The 25,198-nt window shown below is 40.3% G+C and overlaps 1 protein-coding gene across 1 annotated transcript in view; it reads right to left on the bottom strand.

The window, feature by feature from the left end:
* Positions 1–20,268, bottom strand: part of ARHGEF33 (Rho guanine nucleotide exchange factor 33) — an 86,349-nt gene extending 66,081 nt beyond the window's left edge. Inside the window, exons 1-2 of the mRNA XM_053587744.1 lie at positions 20,157–20,268; positions 14,621–14,693 (exon numbers count right to left, since the gene is read on the bottom strand). The gene's annotated coding sequence lies outside the window, so the exon portion shown is untranslated. The remainder of the gene's footprint in view (positions 1–14,620; positions 14,694–20,156) is intronic.
* Between the last annotated feature and the right edge of the window lie 4,930 nt (positions 20,269–25,198).

The raw sequence follows: 25,198 nt of genomic DNA, 5'->3' as shown, positions 1-25,198 counted from the left end.
CCACCACAACGCCCGGCTATTTTTTGGTTGCAGTTCAGCTGGGGCCGGGTTTGAACCCACCACCCTCGGTATATGGGGCCCGCTCCTTACCGACTGAGCCACAGGCGCTGCCCCGAATATACTGGATTCTTGCTCCTCCATTCTTGTGATACTTTACTAAGAAGAATGTGTTTCAACTTCATCCAGGTTAATACAAAGATGTAAAGTCTCCATCTTTTTATGGATGAATAGTATTCTGTGGTATACATACACCACAGTTTGTTAATCCATTCCTGATTGGTGGGCATTTAGGTTGCTTCCACATTTTGGTAATTGAGCTGTAATAAACAATCTAGGGCACATGTCCTTCTGATAAAAGGATGTTTTTCTTTTGGGTAGATGCCTAGTAATGGAATTGCAGTATCAAATGCGAGATCTAATTTGAGTTCTTTGAGGATTTTCCACACTTCCTTCCAAAAAGGTTGTATTAGTTTGCCGTCCCATTCTTTTTTTCTTTAGAGACAGGGTGTTGCGATATAGCCTAGGCTGATTGTGAACTCTTGGGCTCAAGTGATCCTCTAGCCTCAGACTCTCAAATACAGGCATGCCTCACCATGTCCAGCTAAGGATTTGCTTTTAAAATTGGTTTCTGAGGCTCAGTGCCCATAGCTCAGTGAGTAGGGTACTGGCCACATACACTGTGGTTGGTGGGTTCAAGCCTGGCCCAGGCTAAAAACAATGACAACTGCAACAAAAAATAGCCAGGCGTTGTGACGGGTGCCTGTAGTCCCAACTACTTGGGTGGCTGAGGCAAAAGAATTGCTTAAGCCCAAGAGTTTGAGGTTGCTGTGAGCTGTGATGTCAGGGCACTCTACCCAGGGCAACATAGTGAAACTCTGTCTCAAAAAAAAAAAAAAAAGAAAAATTGGTTTCTGCTCTTTAAAAAAAAATTATTATATTTTTTATTTATATGTGTCATATAAAACAACAATTATAATTCTATAATTATTGATATAAAGAAATAGAATAGTGAAACATTTACCTAATAGAATAATGAAACATTTACCTAACATAATATTGAAACATTTCCCTAAGAAGTTATAACCAGATTTTTGTGAAATTGATTTTTTTTAATGTTTTAAAAATAAAGTTAATAGATACCCAAAGAACACTGAAAAATCTCCTGACCCTTCCCCAGGCTGACCTAGAATATGTGTACCATCCTCCCCACATACACACAAAAGGCCGCAAAAACTTAGGATTGTCTATTACTTTCCAATTACTGCTGTGACAAAAAAGGAAAGTTTGGCACCTTGGGGAATTGAAATTAATTGAAAGCAGACTTGAGTTAATTTCCATTTCAGTGTCCTTTATTGAATGGGTCTTTAGTGCACATTTCTAATTTAGTAGAATGAGAACTTTTGATGTTGGGGGAGGGTGATAAGGAAATACTTTCCTCTGGAACTAAAGTAATTCATAAGGACAAATTCTGCAAACATTTTTATAGAGGAGAGTCTACAGGATCTTTATATTTGTAGAAAAATGTCCCAAAATATGAAAAGGGGTATTTGCTTGGGCTTTTTTTTTTCTCTGAAGCCTGAAGGCAACATCATTTTATGGCGGTCAACTTATTTGTACATGCTCCATAGTTTTCAAAGCACTTTCAAGTACATTATCTCGACTGATGACCGTAGCAATGTTGTGTAGGAGGCAGGACACCTACTCCATCTTTCTAAAGAAAGAAGCCACAGCTTGCAACAATTATTTGCCCAGAGTTACACAGGGAGTAGCTCCAAGTATGATCATTAGTCTTTCTATTACACTATATGATTACATAAACTGCTCCATGCAAGGGTTCCAAAGCACTGTCATGCAAGAAACATTTTTATTGTCATAAAAAAGGTATCAATTCCTTTGCTATTTGAATAAGCAGATTAAATGGATTAATAAAAGGAAAAAAGTTTTGGCAAGTTTGATGACAGAAAGAGATTGAGAGAAAAAGGAAGAATAAAAAGTAGGACTAAAAAGAAGGATATAACCACCAATTCAGTGGGTATGAAATATTAATTGTAAAATTCTATGTACAATTTTATGGCCAATAATTTTTTTCAGGGTAACGAAGAGGGATTTTATTTAAGAGGAATGAAGAGAAAGTTTAGAGCACTTCCAAAGAGAGCTGAAAGTGGGTCCCTCCCATGGAGGCGAAAAGGTGAGAGAGACTTTGCCAACAATTTTTAAAAGATGGATGAAATGGATATTTTCCAGGAAAACATAAATTATTAAAATTTGTTTTAAAAAGTAAAGAAATGACTGGGCATGGTGACTTGTGCCTGTAATCCTAGCACTCTGGGAGGCCCAAGAAGAAGGATCCCTTGAGCTCAGAAGTTCTAGACCAGCCTGAGCAAGAGCAAGACCCAGTCTTTACTAAAAATAGAGAAATTAGCCAGGCATCATGGCAGGCACCTGTAGTCCCAGCTACTTGGGGGGCTGAGGCAGGATGACCACTTGAATCCAGGAGTTTGAGATTGCTGTGAGTTATAATGATGCCACTGCACCCAGGGCAACAGAGAGAGACTATGCCTCAAAAAAAAAAAAAAAATATATATATATATATATATATATATATTTTATATATTTTTTTTTTTTTTCCGGGGCTGGGTTTAAACCCACAACCTCCGGCATATGGGGCCAGCGCCCTACTTCTTTGAGCCACAGGCACCGCCCAGGGTAAAAAATATTTTTAACTAGAAAAGCTAGAAGATATTGAAAGGGAGGGTCAAATATCTACATCTTGAATAAGAAACAACTCAGGATAATATCCCAGGAAGGTTCTTTAAGTAACAATGACTCTGTCTTTTTATATCTACCAGGGAATAGAACATATGCAAATGGAGAAATTCAATCTATGACGTTCTGACAACAAATTTACTCAAAGATGGCCTGAATAAGTATACATATATTCTAAATAAAATGTCAGAAAACAAAAATACAGCACTACAATGAGCAGTTTGTTCTAGAACACAGAAATGGCTTGATGCTTATACATCTATTAATCAACATAATATAAGAAAACAAAGAATACAGTGTGACCCTTAGAAGCAAAATGATGAGGAGATAAGACAAATCTCACAATATGTAGGTACACAGGTGTTTAAAAATGAATATACCTCAGGGTGGCTCCTGTGGCTCAGCGGGTAGGGCGCCAGCCCCATATACCGAGGGTGGCAGGTTCGAACCTGGCCTCCGCCAAACTGCAACAAAAAAATAGCCAGGCGTTGTGGCGGATGACTGTAGTCCCAGCTACTCGGGAGGCTGAGGCAAGAGAATCGCCTAAGTCCAAGAGCTGGAGGTTGCTGTAAGCTGTGACATCACAGCACTCTACCGAGGGTGACAAAGTGAGACTCTGTCTCTAAAAAAAAAAAAAAAAAGAATATACCTCCATAGTAATGTAACTTTTTATACCCACTTAAAAAAAAAAATCCTAAAAAAATCATACATAGCAATTTAAAGTGCTATTTTATTTTTGCAAAGGCAATAAATTAAAGAATTAAAATAAGGGGCGGTGCCTGTGGCTCAGTGAGTAGGGCACCGGCCCCATATACCAAGGATGGCAGGTTCAAACCTGGCCCCGGCCAAACTGCAACAAAAAATAGCCAGGTGTTGTGGTGGGCACCTGTGGTCCCAGCTACTCGGGAGGCTGAGGCAAGAGAATCACCTAAGTCCAGGAGTTGGAGGTTGCTGTGAGCTGTGATGCCACAGCACTCTACTGAGGGTGACAAAGTGAGACTCTGTCTCTAAAAAAAAAAAAAGAATTAAAATAGGACTCTGTTCCTAGAAGTCCCAAACAATAAATGTCCTTATTTTGTAAATGGTACCTGGTCCTCAAGTCAGCCCCTTACTTGACCTTTTCTTAAATATGGGCGCTGCTGAAAATAGGATGGCTCCTGCCACTGAACCAGACCACAAGGCCATTACCACACTCTTAGTTAACTGCCTGAATGCTGCTACTTCCTTCACCAGACTGAGCAGCCAAGGAGCAGAGAGGGTGTTTTATTCATTTTATTATCTCCAGGCTCCTAGCACCATCCTGAGCATGCTTTCAACAAATGTTTGTGCAAGTGACCTGAATTCTCACCTAATAAACTACCACAGAAACACTCTGTGCACCACAGTTTACTTCACATCAACAATAAAGAATTAGTGGTAAATACAGAAAGAGTTTGGCCTGGAGCTGATTTTTATTAAAATTTTTTTAAAAACCTATTTTATTCAACAAGCAAAATTCCACTGGCAGAAATGTATCCCCTGTGCCCACCTGTAAGCTAGTGCAGGATTTCTTTATGGATGGACCCACAGCAAAACTGGCCGTCCTGGTGGTGCATTGCTACCAACACCTCGGAAGTACCTAGAACCCATGAGAAGAGGAGCAAAGCATAGAGAAAGGACAATTCTAGAGCTTGGAAGCACATGGAAGATTCATTTCTTTCTTTTCTTTCTTTCTTTTTTTTTTTTTTTTTTGAGACAGAGTCTCACTCTGTGTTCTGAGTAGAGTGTTGAGGTGTCATAGAAATCCTCCTGCTTCAGCCTCTCTGGTAGCTGGGGCTACAGGCACCCACCAAAATGCCCAGCTAGTTTTTCTGTCTTTACTAGAGACAGGGTCTTGCTCTTGCTTAGGCTGGTCTCGAACTCCTGAGCTCAGGTGATCTACCTGCCTCAGCCTCCCAGACTGTTAGGATTACAGGCATGAGCCACCACCACACCTGGCCACATGGCAGATTCTTTATGTCACAAGTGGAATATCAGAGATCCTCCCACCCTCACTCCACTGGCATGTTAATTTTTGTTCGCCTAAGACCAATCAGGGTGGACTAATTTGGTGGAGCTGATATGTGTCAAAAGAACGCAAGCATGCTATCACACACCAAACAAACCACCAGCCAGAGTAATTATTTTAAGTTTAAAAATGTTTCATTTGGCTGGGTGCAGTGGCTCAAAACTGTAATACTAGCACTGTAGGAGGCCGAGGTGGGTGGATTGCTTGAGACTAGCCTGAGCAAGACCAAGACCTCTATCTCTACAAACTAGCTGGGCAGTGTGGCACACACTTGTAGTCCCAGCTACTCAGGAGGCTGAGGCAAGAGGACCGCTTGAGCCCAAGAGGTTGAGGTCGCTGTGAGCTATGCCACTACAGCACTCAACCTAGGGTGAGAAAGTGAGACTCTTTGTCTCAAAAAAAAAAAAAAAAAGGAAAATAAAGTGACTGCCACTGTACTTTCGCTAGGTGACCCCTGATTAGAAGAGAGACAGTCGGGCGGTGCCTGTGGCTCAGTCGGTAGGGCACCGGCCCCATATGCCGAGGGTGGCGGGTTCAAACCCGGCCCCGGCCAAAACTGCAACAAAAAAATAGCTGGGCGTTGTGGCAGGCGCCTGTAGTCCCAGCTACTCGGGAGGCTGAGGCAAGAGAATCGCTTGGGCCCAGGAGTTGGAGGTTGCTGTGAGCTGGGTGAGGCCACGGCACTCTACTGAGGGCCATAAAGTGAGACTCTGTCTCTACAAAAAAAAAAAAAAAAAGAAGAGAGACAGTGAGGGACAAGAGAGGCTCCTGGGAGACTGATGGAGAGAAAGAGCCCTGGGCTGCGGGGAAAGCTCTCTCCAGCCCTAGGGATGAGCCTCATTTGCAAAAGAGCACATCAACATGCGAAATCTTCAGTCCTCAGGAAATACTCCTGCTGCTGAAGCAGAGGCAGTTGCAGGACTTCCAAGATCTGAAAAGTGGCTGAGTTAGTAGTACCTTGTGAAATAGATCATCAGTCACCAGAGCCTATTTTAGGTGAGAGGGGAAACCAGGTTACCGCTGCCTCTCCTGGGAGACATTTTTTCATAGTTTAGATGAAATGACACCCAATTTGGATTTGCCTTTGGCACTTTCAGAAAAACTAGAAAGGAGAATAGAGTAAAATCTAACCTTTGGCATGACTGTAATTTCCCATTAATTCCCAGTGAACAAAGACTCCCCTAAGCAAAGACTTTGGAAGTTAGAAATCACAGACAAACCTTAAAAACCGATGATCTCAGTAAGAAAAACAGCCCACAGTCCATGCACCCTTGATGGGGCCAGTGATGTTCTCTTGGCACCAGAACAACAGCATTCTGCCTAATCACTCAAAGTCCTTCTGCGTCCCTACCAGAGGATCTGCCCCACAGGTACCCTGCCTGAAACTTCAGCTCTCTGCCAACCCAAGTTCTACTCACCCTTCAAAGGCAAGTACCCTCTCTGGGCTCGTGTCTCATAGCCTTTACGAAACCTGCCTTGGTCATGCTCTCCAACTGCCACCTCTCCTCACTAACATAAGGATCACCTTATAACCCATTGTTATCACAGAGCACAGCAGTAGAAACCTCAAAGTGGGAATTAGTGGACATATTTCTTAATCAATGAGAAGTTACTCTTCATTAGTTTGGTCATTTCTTTGATAATTTCAGCTTATTTCATATATGCCCTCCCTAGAGCTAAGGCATATGGAACCAAACAAATGAGTAGATTTTTTTCACATCTGATAAGTTTGGAACAAGGAGAAAAGGGCTAGAGACATTTCTTAAAGAGGCCAGGACACACTGGGGCTGGTTTTGCTGAGAAGCTCTAGTCTGATTCCCAGGTCTTTTGTTGCATTATTTCAATTTCATTTTTTCAGAACAAGTTGGAATGGGAATAAATTTTTTAAAAAGACCTGCCTCCAAAACTGAATTACATACTTCTTCCAGGTCCCAGATAATTGGATGGCAAGCCTGTTCTTCAGAAATTTTAAAAGTATATAAAGGAACACACTGAACAACTTCACTTGAAATCTATTCTAGGGCAGCTCAAGCATGCTATAAGGAAATCATTCCCTGTGTGTATTAGGTCCATTTCATCTTGTTCTGATGCTGCTGGAAAATTGAACTTAAGTTCAATTGAACCTGAAGTTAAGTTGACCTACCAGGGCACACACCTGCTACCCCATAGCATTTTCTGCCTACAGCTGCTACAGCTGCTATGTACTTAGCTGTTTTCAGAGGTCTTCCATTTTGCTTTTTGATAATGCAGTCTATGAACATTTTTATCAGGCTTCCCTCTACAGATACAAGTAAAAATGTTCCCCCAAAGAGTCAGGAAAGTAGTGTCCCTGCTGGCCCACGGGGTCGGGGACTGGGAAAGATAGTAGACTAAGACCCGTCCCTGACTTCTTGTTCACTGTCAGGCTGTGGGGAAGCCAAGTACTCTCCCAGGGCTTCCCTTTACCCATCTGTAGTTCTGCAGTAGAAAAGGCTCTCAAAGTTCTTGTAGCTCTAAAATGCTGAGACTAAAATTTAACAGGGCATCTCCAAATATCACTCAGCAACATGGTGACATGGTGAGGTAGCAAGCAATGACTTTCCTACCCCAGCCCTCCAGACCCCAGGACCTTGCATACCTGTTCTCCTGTTCAACCTAAAAAAAAATTCAACATTATACCAGAAACTGAACATTATACCACAACCACAAGCAGTTCACAATTTACGAATCCCTAGTTCTTTCACTATGCAGTTTTATCTATTTTCTAGTATTCAGGTCTTTATTTTAAGGGAAAGAAACAAAACTGACTTTTTCTGACCTTTTTTCTGCTAAATGAACATCCTTGGTTGCACTGATATTTCATTTCAATGAATTTCTTCCCTTGTCTTCCATGGTCACCTCAAACTCAACCTGTACTAGTCACATTGGTCATCCTTAACCCATCCAGGCTGCCCTTCAGATTATCCTGGCTCTGTCACTAACGCTACAATTGACCCAGGCTCAAGACCTTAGAATGATCTCCTCTCACCCTACGATCCACCATTTGTGAAATCCTGTGAGTGTTCCTTTAGAAGGTTCCTTTAACTTTCTCCTTCCCTTTCCACTGTCATCTCTTTGGTTTAACCCTGCTAGCTTTGTGCCTAAACATTGACAAGAGCATCCTAATTAGCTTAACAGTCCTCTTCACAGCCACCGAATTATTTTCCTTTAAATATCACTTAGATCATCTTTTGTCCCTGCCAAAAAAAATACTTCAACAGGCTTTTTTTTTTTTTGAGATAGAGCCTCAAGCTGTCGCACTGGGTAGAGTGCCATGGCATCACAGCTCACAGCAACCTCCAACTCCTGGGCTCAAGCCAGTCTCCTGCCTCCACCTCCCAAGTAGCTGGGACTACAGGCGCCTGCCACAGTGCCTGGCTATTTCTTGGTTGTAGCCATCATTGCTGTTTGACGGGCCCGGGCTGGATTCAAACTCGCCAGCTCAGGTGTATGTGGTTAGGTTTGAACCCGCCACCTCCAGCATATGGGGCTGGCACCCTACTCCTTTGAGCCACAGGCGTCACCCACTTCAACAGGTTTTTTTTCTTCTTTATAAAACAAAATACAAATCTCAAGGTCCCTGGCCTTCCCGCCAACCTTGTTTCCAATATGTAGAAGGTCTTCTAGCCCCTCGGTCTTATCAACCACTTGAACTCCTACCTTTTTATTTATTTATTTATTTTGAGGCAGTGTCTTACTCTGTCACCAGGGCTAGAGTGCAGTGGTATCATCATAGCTCACTTGCAACCTCAAACTCCTGGGCTCATGTGATCGTCTTACCTCTACCTCCCAAGGAGCTGGGACTATAGGTGCCTGCCACCATGCCCAGGAGTTATCGCCTTTGGACCCTCTTGTCTACCATTAACCTGCCTGAGGATCCATGCTCCTGGCCTGTTCCTGGTCTTTAAACAAAATTATGTGCCAGGCTGTGAATGAGCATGGTTGCTGGATGAATCTTTAAAAAACACAAAACTCCTGGCTCGGCGCCTGTGGCTCAAGAGGCTAAGGCACCAGCCACATATACCTGAGCTGTTGGGTTTGAATCCAGCCTGGGCCTGCCAAACAACAATGATGGCTGCAACCAAAAAATAGCTGGGCGTTGTGGCAGGTGCCTGTAGTCCCAAGCCACTTGGGAGGCAGAGGCAAGAGAATCACTTAAGCCCAGGAGTTGGAGGATGCTGTGAGCTGTGATGCCACGACACTCTACCCAGTGTGACAGCTTGAGGCTCTGTCTCAAAAAAAAAAAAAACCCCCACAAAATCCCACCCTTTGAAAGCAATATTTCTAGACTAGTCCTTATACCTTTAACTCCTTTCTACCCATTGTTTAGATTAGGTTTTTCCTTTAGCCTGTGATGTAAAGAGAAATACTATAAATCTGAATGTAAAATTCACATGCAAAACCAATCCCTGCTTCTTAAAATCCTGTAAATTCAGTTGTCACAGTTTTTTTTTTTTAACATACTAATAGCCATAGTCCCCATTGGTAAAAATTAAATCAACAGGTAGATGAAATGTATTTTAAGTTAAAATAGGATGTTTGGAATCATAGAAGTAGAGAAAAGCTCATTTGTGAAATTCCTGAGCCATAAGGGATGTGGGGAGGCAGAGCTAGGCTGACGCTGAAGCTCTCATTCATCTCCACTGAGATCTATTTCTGTCCTCTCTCTGGGCAACCTCAGAGTCTTCCCAAATCCACAATATCCTACTATTATATGTTAAAGATAAAAAAGATCTGAGGCTTCGGCTTAAATGTCACTTCATTAGAAAGGCCTTCCCTGGCCCACACATACAGCAGAGGAGTCCCAGCCTCTATGCCCTTTCTTCCTCTCTCTGCTTTGTTTCTCTCCATAGCACTCACCAACCAAATGACAATGTTTTATATTTATTTACTCATTGACCATCTTGGCCCACTAGCTCCACCTCATGAAGGGCTTGGACGTTTTGTTCATTCTGCATTCTTCAAGGGTAAACCAGGGTACTGGCATATGTCTGTGCCCTGAATAAGTTAAGTGTTGAATAAATATGAACTGATCTCATAGTTTGGAAAGACCAAGCAAAACAAAACAGCGCTTATCAGAGCTACCTGCAGTACGAATTGAGGGTTCAGCACTGAGTGGTAAAGAAAATCAAACTGAAAAAGTATACAGAAACCAGCCAGCCAAAACTGGTCACTTGGCAAGATGGGAAGGTCCAGAGGAGTTAAGTGACTTGACTAAATCATAAGCTCCTGTTTGGACAGAAAAAAAATGGTTCACTACAGATCCTGATTTCTTATATAGGTATGGTAAATATGGAATCTAATAACACTACTTCAATCTCAGTGAAGTAGGCCTTGTTGACTGTTAGGTCAAGCCCCTTGCCCAAATATATCAATCTCACTGACTATCTTCAACACTATGACTTTATTTCTTTGAATCGTGAGTGTTTTTGCTTTTTAAAAAAAAAAAAAATCTTTATCTGTTATCAGCTAACACTTCAGTCAGTTGAAAGCAATACTGAAAACCATCCTACATGTCAACAGGGGGTAGAGATGGACAATCTGAGCTTTGAAGTATAGAAGATACAGGTTCAAATCCCAGGTCCATGATTTAAATAGCTGGTTGACTTTGGGAAAATGACTAACCACTGTAAGAGTCTAATAGCTCAGTCTCCAGTATGATCATAAGTAATAAGATTTATTACTATGCTTTGCAATTTGAGACAAAGCTAGAAGATCATTCCTAGCCTGAGATCAACAGAGGAAGAAGGAAAAGCAAACGTTGGAGTCTCCTGAGTGGCCTAGAGGGGAAGGTCTCCAAGGGTAGGGATGCGTTAAGCTACTTCTGGGTCTGAAGTACCTCGCTCAGAAGTGGGTTCCTCGCATGGCCAGAATGGAGAGCCAGCATTGGCAGCAGCAGTCTCAGCTCAGCTGAGGGTGGGAAGGGAGCCCACCAGCCACCAGTTGCTTACTAACTTTGGGCCTAACGATGGGGTGAGGCTTGGATTAAGGAGCTGCCCATGAGCTGATCTATTAGAGGTACCAAACTATCCCTGGTGATATGACAGGAAGAAAACTAGATTTATCAGGATTTCTCTCATGGAAGGCAGCTTGGGTGATTGAAACGAATGCTTCAGTAAGCTCCTTGAAGAGGTGTGTGTATGTGTATTTGGAAGTCACCAAATAGTCTCCTAGGAAGGCCGAGTCTGGTTTTCTTATGGATTTTGTTGGCTCAGTGGTGTAGCCAGGGTGCAGTCAGAGCTGAACTGCTATTGATCCTGGATAGGAAACCAAATAGCACCCTGGGAGCCTTTCCACTCCTTCTTCTGCAGGGTTAGTCTCTCTTCATTTAAGTCTGGGATAGTGGAAAAAACCCATTTGAATAAGTGCCAGATTTTCAGCCTGCCTCTTGGTATCTTGATCAAGTTCTGTCTGTGGGACCTTACTTTTAAAATTTTCGGAGCTTCAACTCACTAACCCCAGCCCATGAGCTCTGCAAATCACCCCCTCCCCGTATCTTCTGTGGCTGCTCTTCTGGTCAGAACCTGGTCGAGGCTGTCTGGGTGGGGCTTGTTATCTGTCCCTGTAGACAGTCAGACATGGGTAGATACAATTTTGCTACTTGTGACAGCTAGTTACTGGACTAGCTGAACTTAACTTGATTTGCTTGTATTTCAGAGTATTTCCAATGAAATCTAATAGTGGTTAGTTATGTCATATAGACGTGCAAATGATCGGGGTTCATGCCTTTCATCAAACACCTTCCTGCTGTTGGACCTTTGTCCTCCCATCCCTCAAATCTCAAATCTCTTTCCTTAGCTAATGAAATACTTCTCACCTTCTTCTCTATGAAACCTGCCCTGACTCTCCCAGTCATAATTAGTTAATCCCTCTTCCACCACACTTTCCTACCACACTATTAGTAAACAGGCAATAATCTCTATGTCTGATACAACACTGTAAGCTCCCCTATCAGAGGGACCATTTCTTATCATATCCATTGTACCTGGTAGATAACTGATTCTTTAAAAAAATTTTTTTTGGTCAATTTTTAATTGACAACATGTAATTGTATATATCTATGGGGTACAATGCAATAATACGGCATATATATACAATGTGGAATGATTAGACCAAGCTAATTAACATATCCAGCCCCTCATATACTTACCATTTTTGTGGGTAATTTAAAATTTTAACAGTGGTTAGTTATGTCATGTATATGTGCAGATGTTTGACACTTATTCCCTTAGCAATTTTTTTTCTTTGAAACACAGTCTCTCTATTATGTTGCCCTCGGTAGAGTGCCGTGGTGTCACAGCTCACAGCAACCTCAAACTCTTGGGCTTAAGCAATTCTCTTGCATCAGCCTCCTTAGTAGCTGGGACTATAGGTGCCCACCACAATGTGCAGCTATTTTTTGGTTGCAGTTGTCATTGCTGTTTTGCAGGCCTGGGCTGGGCTCGAACCTGCCAACCTCAGTGTATATGGCCAGGGCCCTACTCACTGAGCTATGGGCGCCGAGCCTCCCTTAGCAAATTTGATAGAAATAATATATTATTAACTAGTCATACTGTTATACAATAGATCTCAAAAACTTATTCCTTCCTGTCTCACTGAAACTTGTACCCCTCGACCAACATCACTCCGTTTGACCCCCTCATCCTCCCACTCCAGCCTTAGTAACCATTGTTCTACTCTCTATTTCTTTGAGTTCAATCTTTTCAGATTCCACATACAAGTGAGATCAAGCATATTTGTCTTTCTATGCCTCATTTATTTCACTAGCATAGGATCTTATCATCCTAGAGTGCTGGACTTGAAGCCTCAGAATAAACACAGCATAACTCCTTCTAGTAACAGTTTTGCTGAAGTTTTAGCAATCTCTAAAATTATTATTACATTTTTAAATGCTCAGCTATCTTATAGAGGAGATGCAAATTCTCTTGAGTTTTAAAGGTAAATACATTTATATCATTTGTTCACATTCCTCTAAACACGTGAAAAGTTTGAGAACATTTTGCAGTGGGCACGAAACACAAGCTTGAGTTGGAATTTAATTCCAGGAGATGTTTATGCTTAATTATTTCTTTCCCTAAAGAAAACAACACAGAACTTTATCTGTTCATATTAATAGCAATATTCTATTCTTTTTTTCAATTAATGAATTGAAAAAGGCAAGCTGGAAAAATCAATGCTGTTTTACCTAAATTGTAAATTTTATTTTAACAAAAGCTCACTAAACATGTAGACTGAGAAATCTTTCAGAACACGACCCTTTGGCAAAGACCAAATGCTTCATTTAAAATAATGTTAATAAGTACACATCATACACATAAAATAGCATGGGCAATGCAGGCAGTTTACTCTTCAAAGTCTTATAGCATCTGATAAGTAAAATTTTAAATGAATAACAATTAATAAATATTTATTAAGTGAAATATCCTTGAGACTTTATGAAGCCACTGCTAAGACACAGGAGGTAGGACTAATACTGGATTTTAATTTTTTTAATTTAATTATTTATTTTTTAGGCACAGAGTCTCTCTCTGTCACCCAGGCTAGACTGCAGTGGCATGATCACAGTTCACTACAGCCTCAAGTGCCTGGGCTCAAGCAGTCTCCTGCCTCAGCCTCCCAAGTAGCTAGGACTTCAGGTGCATGACACCATGCCTGGCTAATTTCTTTTGCCCAGGCTATTCTTGAACTCCTGGCCTCAAGCCATCTTCCCTCCTTGCTCTCCCAAAGAACTAGAATTACAGGAGTGAGCCACGGCACCCAGCCTAATATTGAATTTTTAGTTAGGTATATTTGCTTGAAATAGCCAAACAGAAATGAACCAGCTGTGACATTATTTGCAAGCCTTACTCCAGACTACAGTGCTTTAAAACCTAAATCACAACCATAACTGTAAAAGCAGTACATGGGCCGGGCACAGTGGCTCACTCCTGTAATCCTAGCTCTCTGGGAGGCCGAGGTGGTGGGATTGCTTGAGCTCACCAGTTCGAGACCAGCTTGAGGAAAAGCAAGACCCCCGTCTCTACTAAAAATAGAAAACCTGAGGCAAGAGGATCACTTGAGCTCCAGTTGGAGGTTGCTGTGAGCTGTGACGCCACAGCACTCTACTGAGGGCAGGAAAATCGCCTAAGCCCAGGAGCTGGAGGTTGCTGTGAGCTGTGACGCCACAGCACTCTACTTAGGGTGATGAAATAAGACTCTGTCTCTAAAAAAAAAAAAAAATTCATTTTGGGGCGGTGCCTGTGGCTCAGTGGGTAGGGCGCTGGCCCCATATACCAAGGGTGGTAGGTTCGAACCCAGCCCTGGCCAAACTACAACAAAAAAATAGCCAAGCGTTCTAGTAGGCACCTGTAGTCCTAGCTACTAGGCAGGCTGAGGCAAGAGAATCTCCTAAGCCCAGGAGTTGGAGGTTGCTGTGAGCTGTGATGCCACAGTACTCTACCTTGGGTGATAAAGTGAAACTCTGTCTCTTAAAAAAAAAATGTTCATTCTTATGTCAGTACTGAGTAATTATCCATATATGCTGTAAATCTGATATAACACATCTGGTTTATATGTTGACTATTAGCCCTGACTGCTAACTAATAAACTAATCCCATGATTTATTTGGTAGTTTTTAAACAAACAAAAGTTACAAACAAACAATAACAAAAAAACAAGAACTACAAAAAATCCTGGAAAGTACAGAATTTTTTACAACACTTCTGCTTGAAAAATGATCACTAAATTAAACTAAGCTCTCAGCTTATCTGTGTTATTACTAGAAACAAATTCTTTGCACTTTTCACTTACCTCGTGTCCTGTCTCCAACAGGAGACATCACATCATGTTTTTTGAAGTCTTCTTCCTGATTTCTTTGGAGGTTCTGTAAAAAACAAAATGTCATTGGTTATGACAGGTACCTTGCATTTTATACCATCTTTTTGCCTATAATTTGGTAAGTACAAGTTCTTACTATATATGCAATCCACTGTTGTTAAAAATTTCTGATAGTTCAGACCCTAAAATATTGCAAGCCACAAAGCTAGAGTTTTTTAAAGTATCTCACATTAAATGAAATCACTCACATCAAGTGACAAGTAAAATCGGGTTGTAATAGGTTTTTCTGTAGGGCTAATTGAGGTGATCTACAATCAAAACTAAGTACAAATCCATTTGGGAAACATCCTATGATTTATATGATTTTTGTTGGTAGGTTCCAAGCCAGCTGTATTTTTTGTTTGTTTGTTTTGGGTTTTTTTTTTTCTCATTCTTTGAAGCTTCTTGGGCAGTTTGGCCAATTCACTGACTCTTTATGGAGTTCAGCTTCCTGATCCACATAATTATCATGGTAATAATAATATTTACCTCACAGTATAGATTTGAGGATTAAGGGACATAAGGCTGGAAAGAGGGGGGCTGGGATGTGGGAAGGGAGAGGCAGAGGCTAACTTAGTCACATTAGTGAATCATTTGGTCAAAAAATCCTTTATTCTGGGGAAATCTGTGTTTATTTTCAGCTTGGCTTGCTCTTTTTTTTGTTTCCTTTACTGAAAATTTTTCTTAAAAGATAACTTCTGTGCATAACGCCATATGTTGTCCTAAAGGAATATGAAGCAATGTAAGGTCTGACATTGGCTCTGTCAGACACTGCTAGTTGCCACCAGGTATCCATTCTCCACTTTTTCTTGACTAACCCAATTAAAAAACTATATTCCCCTTCTACCTCACAGCAAGGTGTGACCATAAGGTAGATTTCTACCCATGTCATACAAGTAGAAATAGTGTACATGACCTCTGGGAAGTCTCCTAAACAGAGAGCACCCAAGTCCTTCTTGCTGGCTGAAGGTGAACAATTTCTATGGGGCTCAATCAATCTTCTTGGACCGAGAAGTGATACACTAAAGATGACAGAAAGGCCAGAGAAAAGGAGCCTGAGTCCCCACACCAGGCAACTGATCCAATAGCTCTAAACTGCCCACCTCTGAGGGATTCGTTTGTTTGTTTTTAACATAAAAGAGAAATCTACTTCCAGCTTCTTTAAGCCACTATCATTTTGGTTTTTCTATCATATGCAGATGAACACAATCCTTACTGATATACTGGTCCTCTGGGAATTTATCCAGAGCCAACAACGATTTTTTTTTTTTTTTTTTTTGCAGTTTTTGGCCGGGACTGAGTTTGAACCCGCCACCTCTGGCATATGGGGCTGGCACCCTACTCCTTTGAGCCACAGGTGCCACCCCAACAATGATTTTTAATTCTGGAAATTTTCTCACCTTTCCTTGGAGCATACATGTGCTTTCTACTCATTAACAGCAAACTCTCCACCTTTGGAAGCCTGTCCTGTGTGGCTCCAGCTCTTGATTTTACCCTTTCTCCTTTGCAGCACTCACATTTTAGATATTACTCACTTATTTGAGCTCTGCAGATGGAAACTTGGAAATTGGGGGCATTCTATTGTGGAACAAAGAAAGAATCCTTGGCTAAAATTAAGTTTTTTGGTTTTTTGGTGGATTATAGGAAAAACAGGGTGTGTCTGAATTTAACAAGTACTTATAGAGCGCAGACCATGTAAAAGGCATTGTGCTGGGTGCTGGGGAAACACAGATGCCATTGTTCCTGCTCACAGTCTAGTACGAAAGGTGAGACACAAAAATAACTAGAACACGTGATGGATTGTGAAGAATGGAATAAGAGAAGTCTAAAGTGCCGAAAATTTTCAGAGGAAGGAAGATGAGTTCCAGTTGTGGAGATGTAGAGAAACTTTCATGAACAGGATAAGATTTGAGCTGGACTTTGCACGATATGTAGAAATGGTCAAAGAGGAACAAAGTAAGGCATGCATGGATTTAGGGGTTGAGGAGGAGGCTGGAGTAGAAGGTAAGGCTAGGCAGGTAGATTGGGGTCAGATAGAGGGGCCATAAATCTCTTCTTTGGAGGCTTCTCTGCAGTAGAGAGAATAAGGAGTCAGTGAAAGTTTTTCAGCAACTAACGAAATCACATCTTCCATAAGAAGATGACGTTATGGCATAAGAGAAAAGACCAGCTGCAAAGAGGCCAGTGAGTAGGTACCTTTAATAACCCAAGTGAAAGATAATGATGTCCTGAATTAGGGAAGTGACTGTCAGCAAGGAAAGGAGGACACAGGCAGAAGTGACATTTGAAAGGTTACCGCATGAGCTAAATTTATGCCTTTGCTCAAGAAAAAGTGTTGGGTTGTAACTCTCAGATTCAGAAGCAGAAAATATAACCATACAGTAATTTTTTAATTACTCTAAATGTATTTGAACTGGGAAGCAAAAAGGAGGCTAAAATGCTGTAATAATGAACTTATTGATTGTACAATTTCAGGAGAGCCTTAAGTTTTCTTTTCTCCATATGTCAATTGAGGGTGCACTGACTAACTCGGTTAGGAGATAGGGAAAGAGTATTGAGAAGTACCTCAGTAAAGAAATACAACCATCTCTTCTGTCCATTGTTCCTTCCTTTGCCTGGGTATTATGGCAAATTGCAAGTGTCAGGGGACCTTACACAATGGACTTTTTCCACTTCTTCCCAATGATGCCTTTACTCATGTTTATGTACCATCTCTACCCCCCTTACCTATCCAATTTCTCCATAAGAAATCCAATGATAATTTAAGAACAAAAAAGGTTTTTAAGAATTTTCCAGACTCATGTGCAGGGTCTCACATCTGTAATTCCAGGATTTTCAGAGGCTGGGTGGGAGGATCATTTGAGCCCAGGAGTTAGAGAACCTGAGCAACATGGTGAGACCATGTCCACAGATTAGGCAAGTGTGGTGGTGGGCACCTGCAGTCCCAGCTAGTTAGGAGACTGAGACAGGATTGCTTGAGCCCAGGAGTTTGAGGTTGCTGTGAATTAGCCTGAAGCACAACACTCTCCATGGACAATAGAGCAAAACTTTATTTCGATTTTAAAAAATTCCAAAATTTGCCTCTTTGTTGCTCACTAAAACCATGCGAGTATAACCTGAGAAAAAAAGGAAAGGATTGGCCTAGCCCCATTAAGAGCACTGTATCCCCAGGTAGCTTTGAAATCGGTAGGTCCCAAAGACAAATCCAAAACAGCTACTCCCTTATTCTCAGGGAATTAATTATAGAGATTTTCTCTGATGGATACATTTGAGCATTTGATCAGCTGCCATTTTCTTTTTATTTTTCTAATTATTTTAGGGAGACTTGAACTGTTTTTTAATACCTACTACCTTTTCTTTTATCAATAAGAGCAGGAACAGACAAAAAAAAATCATGAACCTACCGACCAGACAAGTGTTTTCTATGATTTGTTTAGTTCGTCTTATTTAGGGCACAGAAAGTGTTTTACAAGTACAATAAAGTACATTTCTTCCCTGACTCCCAAGGTAATTCTTTGCACTCCAAAAGGCACAAGTCCTTGGGGAACAGCAGCAGTAATGTGATGAACATCGTTTCACTCTTGTGAAAACTACGTGTGGAGGGGAAGGAGAAGCATCATCTTCTACATTGTCTCTGAGAGAGATTAGCAAGAATTAATTAATTAAGAGTCTTTCATTTCATAAAAATCCAGAAGCTAAGAGAAATATTGAACAACTCATACTCCAGTCTTAAAATCAAAATCAAAGCCGGGTGTGGGCTCACACCTGTAATCCTACCACTCTGAAAGGCCGAGGCAGGTGGGTTGCTTGAGCTCAGGAGTTCGAGACCAGTGAGACCCTGTCTCAAAAAACTAGCCAGGCATGTGGCAGGCGCCTGTAGTCCCAACTACTCAGGAGGCTGAGACAAGAGGATCACTGGAGCCCAAGAGTTGGAGGCTGCTGTGAGCTATGATGCCATGGCACTCTACCAAGGGTGACAAAGTGAGACTCTGTCTCAAAAAAAAAAAAAAAAATCAAAATCAAAGGTTCTTAACTTGGAGTCCGTGCATTGACCTTCAGATCAAATCTCCTGAAATTACATGCAAAACGTTGTGTGATTTTACATTGTTTTGCAGAAAGGATGGGTTGGTTTTTGAAGATTCTGAAAGTGATCCTTTGCCCCCTGAAAGGTTCAGAACCACCATCATTAATGAAAAAGAAAGTAAGGAAAGGAGGGAGGGAAGGAGAGAGGAAAGAAAGTAGGGAAGACAGAAGGGAGAGAAGGGTCCACCTTCGTGCACATGGTGCTCGGCGTTTACTAGTGGCCTGCTGTGTGTAAGGTCACTCCGACAGAGAGGAGAGGGAAGGGACAGGGAGGACGGGGAGTAAAGAGGATTCAGGAGGGGAGTAAAGAGGATTCAGGAATCTCATCAATTCTGTCTCAAAGCAAACCAACCAAATGTATGTGAAATTTGCAGGAGGCACTAATTTGTTAACTTCTAGGTTCAAAATGCATCATTTCTAACTGTATTATAAGTTAACCATAGTATGTATGATTATCTTGCTTTCAAAAGCCTCCGAAGTTTCAAACGGGGTTAGATTGCATTTTCAGAGCCTATGGTATTAATGGAAATAGAGATGTTAACTAAATTTGGGGAAATGGTTTAGAAGAAATACTATATGTCAAAACTTTTTTCTCCAGTATAAATTTCTGATCATTTATGTTGAAGCCTTCGGAAGTAGACGCCAATGAAATAGCTATATAATTTGCAGTAATACAAGTTTTACATTGAAAGGAGCTATTAAAAAAGATATTCAGAATACTACCATTTAAGCATATAAAAATAATATAATTCCGATACTAATTATAATGGGATCCTAGTCTCACTTAAGAAGAGAAAGCTTTTTAGTGAAACTCAATTCTTCTCATCATATCCTCAAAATGCCTTAAAGTGTTTAGAATTAGTTTTCCCTTAAAAATGCCCCTGTGTAATTAATCAGCACACATTTTTTTCTATACATAGAGGAGCGAACTCTAATAGAATACTCCATCCTTTTTCTGTGTTACAAAGGCATAAACCAATCTCCCTCCATCCCTAATCCTTTTTGTTCTTTAATTATTCTTAATCCCAAAGAGGCACGTACATGTTGGATTTCTGCTGCCGGTGATTCTTTCTTTGCGACTGCTCCCAAAATTTAACTCAGCTCCAACCAAATATATAAATATGCAAAACAACTTTAGTCCCCAAAAGTTCATTAGCTGACCAGGTAAGACATAATATAAAAATTAAGCAGGGAAATAAATGAATATTTTACAAATTGTTACAACTCTTGAATAAAACTTCCTTCTTTGAATGGCTACCTTAAATAAATGTCAGCTATTTTGAATTTAAATTCATACACCACATGATAAGGATTGATGAGTTTTCTTCTTTTATAAAAGTATTTCCTCTTTTAATGCCTCTTAAAGTACATAAAAGCTCATACTTACCCCATGGTGCTTGCTGTGGTTATAGCATCCTCAGATCAAGGCTTATCTGGATTCTGAATTAACTCAAAGGTTATAAAAAGAAGCAGTGGAGAGGTTTGACTTTCCCTGAAACGAGACTGTCGTAAGCTAACCAGGCTTTTAAATGAGGAAAACTAGTGTCTCCTCTAATTATATAAGCACCAGGTCAAACTCTAGCACCAACTAATCAAACAATTGAATTGCATTTAGTTTTAAAGAGTAAAACAAAGGAAACTGTTTAAGAGAGATATTTTTCAGTATCTTAGAAAACAGAAAAAATTGTACATAGAAAAGTTATTAATACAAAAATAAAAAGTTAAAAGTTTTAAGAGTAAAATAATATATCTTGCTACATTAAATAATTTGAAGAAAAATACTGGGGAAATTTTCATTTATAACAAAGTAGATACTTTTCCATAGCATATTTTCCTGAAAATTTGAATATGCATTATATGTCTTGATCCCTGAAAATATCCTTTCACCTTATCTTTATTTTCCCACTATTTGTTTCTTTATCAATTCCAGAACCATAATATTTAAATCTAAAACTATACCAGCAACATAAACAAAAATGTCCAATTTTTAAAAGGTATCTTTAAACCCTTACAGATAGAGCCTTTTGAAATTAAATACAAAGCTAATATTATGAGAAACTAACAAAAATACATTTTAAAAGACATATCAATCAAAATTTAGATTAGTACAGCAAAATAAAAATATACATTTTTGTCAATGATATAGTGATAAACACAAATATTCACAAAACTTTGAATAATGATGACAAAGTTACCTATTGCATACACCATTTTTTGTCAGTTTTAGAATAACAGAGTTTCAGCAAAAACACATAAGTCTTTATTGTAATTTTTAAAATGTATCTGACATAACACTGTTCTCATCACTTAAAAAATTTTTTATATAGAAGGTAAAGAAGCTTTCTGCATATAGAATATCTGATGACACACGTTTACTTTTTAAGAAATTGAGATGTAATTCATATACCATACATAAAATTTGTCCCTTTAAAGTGAACAACTCAGTGGTTTTTAGAATATTCACAAGATTGTGCAGCCATAACCATTATCTAATTCTAGAATGTTTCCATCACCCCTAAACGAAACCCCATGCTTTCTAATTCCTTCCTCTAAGGCAACCACTAATCTACTTTCCATCTGTAAGGGATTTGCCTATTCTGGGTATTTAATATAAATGGAATCATACAGTATGTCACCTTTTGTGACTGGCCTCTTTCACTTGGGACAATGTTTTCTACTAAATTCATCCTGTGGCAGTATCAGTACTTTATTTTTTGTGTGTGTGTTTTTTTTGGCTGGGGATGGGTTTGAACCCGCCGCCTCCGGCATATGGGACCGGCGCCCTACTCCTTGAGCCACAGGTGCCGCCCTACTTTATTTCTTTTTATGGCTGAATAATATTCCATTGTGTGAACATGCTACATTTTGTTTATCTTAATCCATTCATAATTTTATAACAAAATACCTTAGACTGAGCAATATATAAGCAACGGAAATTTATTGCTCACAGTTCTGAAGGCTGACAAGTTAAACCAAGGTGTCAGCAGATTCGGTGTCTACATAGCACTTTTTGCTGCATCCTCACATGGCAGAAGCAGCAAACAAGTTCCCTTACACTCTTTTATAAGGACACTAATTCCATCTGTGAGGGCTCTGCCCTCATGACCTAATCATCTCCTAAAAGCCCAACTTCTCTCTCTCTCTTTTCTTTTATTATTAAATCATAGCTGTGTACCTTAATGCAATCATGGGCTACAATGTACTGGTTTTATATACAAGTTGAAATATTTTCATCAAACTGGTTAACATAGCCTTCCAGGCATTTTCTTATTATTGTGTTAAGACATTTATATTCTACACTTAGTAAATTTCACATGTACCCTTGTAAGATGCACCCTAGGTGTGGGTCCACCAATTACCCTCCATCTACCCATTCTCCCCCTTCCTCTCCCCTCACTCTCTCCTGTCCTCTTCTTCTTGGGCTATAATTAGGTCATAGCTTAAATTGGTTTCATAGTAGGGCTGAGTACACTGGATACTTTTTCTTCTATTCTTGATATACTTTGCTAAGAAGAATATGTTCCAGCTCCATCCATGTAAACATGAAAGAGGTGAAGTCCACCAGAACCCTAGAAGAGCCCAGAATATACTACAGAGGGTCTCAGAGAGAACATGAACCTACTGACACCTTGATTTTGGACTTCTAGTTTCCAGAACTGTAAGAGAATAAATTTCTGTTGTTTTAAGCAAAAAAAAAAAAAAAAAAGGTAAAGTCTCCATCTTTTTAAAGGCTGCATAATATTCCATGGTATATATATACCACAATTTCTTAATCCATTCATGGGTCAAGGGCACTTGGGCTTCTTCCCATGATTTAGCAATTTTGAATTGGGCTGCAATAAACATCCTGGTATAAATATCTTTGTTATAATGTGATTTTTGGTCTTCCGGATATATACCTAGTAGAGGAATTGTAGGATAGAATGGCAGGTCTATTTTTAGATCCCTAAGTGTTCTCCAAACATCTTTTCAAAAGGAATGTATTAGTTTGCATTCCCACCAGCAGTGTATAGTGTTCCCTTTTCTCCATAAGAGCCCAGCTTCTTAATGCCACCACAATAGGAGTTAGGTTTCAACATGGATTTTGGAGAGACACAAACATTCAGACCATAGTAATGTTGCTATGAACATTGTGTATAAGTGTTGGGTGTATACCTAGGAATTGCTGAGTCATATGTTAACTCTTTGTCTAATTTTTTGAAGAACTGTTTTACATAGCAGCTGCACCATTTTACAGAAATGTTTGAGGTTTCCAATTTCACCACATCCTTGCCAATATTACTGTATTTTTTTTTTTCAAATATAGCTATCCTAGGGAGTGTAAAGTAGTATCTCGTTGTGAGTTTGACTTGCAATTCCCTACAAAGTAATGATGTTAAGCATCTTTTTGTTTACTTATCAGCCATTTGTATATTTTCTTTGGAAAAATGTCTATTCAAATTCTTTGCCCATTTTTAAACTGGGTTTTCTTTTTTTATTATTGAATTAGTTAGAACAGCTCTTTATATATTCCGGAAACTAGACCTGTATCAGTGTTATGATTTTTATTGTTATGTTTTATTTTTTTTAATCAATTTTCCTTGCTTCCCACCCCCTTCATTTAAATACAACATCTGGAATCAACTTCCCTTTAAAGTTATAGTATGGTTTCTTTTTTCTTTCTTTTTTTCTTTCTTTTTTTCACAGAATCTCACTCTGTCCTCCTGGGTAGAGTGCTGTGACATATCTCACAGTAACCTATAAACTCTTGGGCTTGAGCAATCCTCTTGCTTCACCCTCTCGAATAGCTGGGAATACGGACACCTGCCACAACACCTGTCTAGTTTTTCTATTTTTAGTGGAGACAGGGTCTCACTTTTGCTTAAGCTGATCTTGAACTCCTGAGCTAAGCAAACCTCCTGCCTTGGCCTCCCCAAGTATTAGCATTACAGGCATGAGCCACCATGCTTGCTTGCTTTCTAACTTGGTCTTAAGGTCTTGTTAAGAATGGTGGTAAGCCAAGATAGCTACTCTCAAGCAGAACCCCGACAAAAGGGGGGAGTCAAATTTGAGTATAACAGTTAGCTGAGACACAAAACGAAACAAGTGGTGAGGATACGGAGAAATTGTAACCTTTGCTGTTTTGTCTCAAAGAATTCTCCGCTGGAATCACCCCCAAAATGATGGCAGCAGCATGGAAGTTCCTGCAAGGGAATGCCCCAAACTGTCCCCAAGATGGGGTCAGTTGGGATTCCAAAGAAAGAAGCACTAATCACCAGGTGATCAATCCAAAGTAGGATATTAAATATGAAATGCCCAATTTCTTTAAGAACTAAGTTTGACAGTTGATATCTCTGACATTTCACTGTAAGGGTTCTTGTTTTATTTTTATTGTGAAGGTACATCCTCATTCTTTCAGATGCAAATTTTGGTTTTAATTATCTTTCAAATTTTGGGGGAGCAATTCTTGTGAAACCATGGATATGTCAAAAATTTTTGTTATTTTTGAATATGAGTTCTATGGTTGAACCAATGTAGCAGAGACAGCTCAAAATGTCAACAAAGTGTTTGGGAAGGATGTGGGTAGTGAACGCACAGCACATGGATGGCTCAAGTTCTGTTTTGATGATTTTAATCTTGAAAAGGAGCCAACCTAAGACCAAGGTGGTTAATGATGAGTGGAAAGCTGTAGTGGACGTGAATCCATGTCAACCTACACATAAATTAGCAGCAAGATTTGACATTATTATTTCAACAACATTAGACCATGTGAAACAAATCAGCAAGGTAAAGAAGCTGGATAGGCTTGGCGCCTGTAGCTCAGTGGCTACGGCGCCAGCCACATACACTAGAACTGGCGGGTTAGAGCCTAGCCCAGGCCTGCCAAACAACAATGACAACTACAACAAAAAAAATAGCTGGGCGTTGGGGCAGCGCCTGTGGCTCAGTGAGTAGGGTGCCAGCCCCATATACCGAGGGTGGCGGGTTCAAACCCGGCCCCAGCAACAAAAAAAATATAGCCAGGGGTTGTGGCGGGCGCCTGTAGTCCCAGCTACTCGGGAGGCTGAGGCAAGAGAATCGCCTAAGCCCAGGAGTTGGAGGTTGCTGTGAGCTGTGTGATGCCATGGCACTCTACCCAGGGCAATAAAGTGAGACTCTGTCTCTAAAAAAAAAAAAAAAAAATAGCTGGGCGTTGTGGTGGGCACCTGTAGTCCCAGCTACTTGGGAGGCTTGAGGCAAGAGAATCGCTTAAGCCTGAGAGTTTGAGGTTGCTGTGAGCTGTGAGGGTGACATAATGAGACTCTCAAAAAATTGAGACTCTATCTCAAAAAAATTAACAAATAAATAGAAGAAGCTGTTTAGGGGCGGTGCCTGTGGCTCAAAGAGTAGGGTGCCAGCCCCATATGCCAGAGGTGGTGGATTCAAACCCAGGCCCTGGCCAAAAAAAAC

Source organism: Nycticebus coucang, chromosome 4 (assembly GCF_027406575.1).
Source record: "Nycticebus coucang isolate mNycCou1 chromosome 4, mNycCou1.pri, whole genome shotgun sequence".
Taxonomy (NCBI): Eukaryota; Metazoa; Chordata; class Mammalia; order Primates; family Lorisidae; genus Nycticebus; species Nycticebus coucang.
This window is presented reverse-complemented; position numbering and strand designations above follow the sequence as displayed.